Below are 1,514 nucleotides of genomic sequence, written 5' to 3'. Positions count from 1 at the left end.
AAAAAAAAAAAAATAAAAAAAATAAAAAATGAATAATTTTACAGAATGGAATTAATAAAATGAAGTGATGAGAGAAGTGGAAAATAAAATGTATACATTGGTAATTGAACAAGTAGGTAAAATAACATAATTCATTTTAGTTTCTTTTAACCCATCATCGGTCGCTAGGTCGATTTTAACACGGATGGCCGCGCGTGAGACTTTTGGTCACATTTCTTATTTAGAGCTCTTGAACGCATTTTTAGAATATAAAATTTTGTTTTAGATTAGATTTATTTAAACATAGAAAAAAGTGTTAAAAATTTTTTTTTTTGATACAAGAGCAAACTAGTTTTAAAAAATTCAAAAAACAAACATAATTATAAAGTAGTAATAAACATAATATAATATTTTGAGGCAAAGTTATAAAAAGAATCAAAATACAGATATATCATATTATAAGAACATAAAACTAATCTTAAAATAAAAAATTCTCAGTCTGATGCAAGTGAACACCGCATGACTGGGACATATCGGTCTTTTACACTGGTGGCAATTGTTTTTTGTTCAGACTTCCTGAATATATCCCAAAAATAGTATTCATACGGCGCAGCGATGAAGTGTAAACATGAAAAGACAAATGTTTATTATAAATACCACCCTAACATACACTTATAGTATCGAAATATAATTCATAGTAAATAATACATACCTAACGAAGTTCCTGCCTCTTCAAGCTTACGTTTCCCTAGTTCTGCTAATGTTTTCCCTCGAGGAAAAAACATTTTTATGGATTAAATACACTTGGCACACGTGAGAAAAATCCTCATAACTTAAATATTTTTATAGCAGCCTTAGTCGCGCGTGAGATAATGTCTCACGACAAGCGTATATTGTCAGAGAAAAAGGGCTGGACGCTTACACAGAGCTGCTAGAGTGGTGAAGGGCGAGGTATTGAAGGAAGAGACTGTGAACTACAGATTCCATGAAGATGGGAACCACAGTCTCCCTCTAGCAGCTTCCAGACCCAAAAACAGAATTGACGTGACGGGAAGAGAAATCTCACGCACTAACCAATGATAGGTAAAATAGTATGAATAATTATTATCCTGTACGTATATTTTTAATTTCATTGAAACACAAACCCTCAATTATCTCAATTCAAGTATAAATGGACTTAGACCACTTTCAAAACATACGGCTCATATAGTTGTTTTGTGCCTGAATTCCAAAAAGGTGTAAAAATTCTTTCTAACAGATCTGCAACTTGAATTCCTTGTTACCAGTTATAAGTTTGGTCAATTTTTTTTTTAACTTTTCTTCATATTATTTTTTTTTTCAAAGAGTAGATTTATTTATTGATAGATATTACAATCTGCCACACAGTTGTGGGCAATAGGTAATAGTGATGAATGATCTCATACATACTAAAATAAAAAAAAAAAAATAAATAAATAAAAATAAAATAAAAAATAAAAACTCTTAAAATATATACATACAAAAGAATAGACAAGATGAACATAATCAAACTATCT

This window comes from Halyomorpha halys, unplaced genomic scaffold, assembly GCF_000696795.3.
Source record: "Halyomorpha halys isolate HHAL.00 unplaced genomic scaffold, Hhal_1.1 Scaffold11.1, whole genome shotgun sequence".
Classification (NCBI taxonomy): Eukaryota; Metazoa; Arthropoda; class Insecta; order Hemiptera; family Pentatomidae; genus Halyomorpha; species Halyomorpha halys.
Note: the sequence above shows the minus strand (reverse complement) of the source record.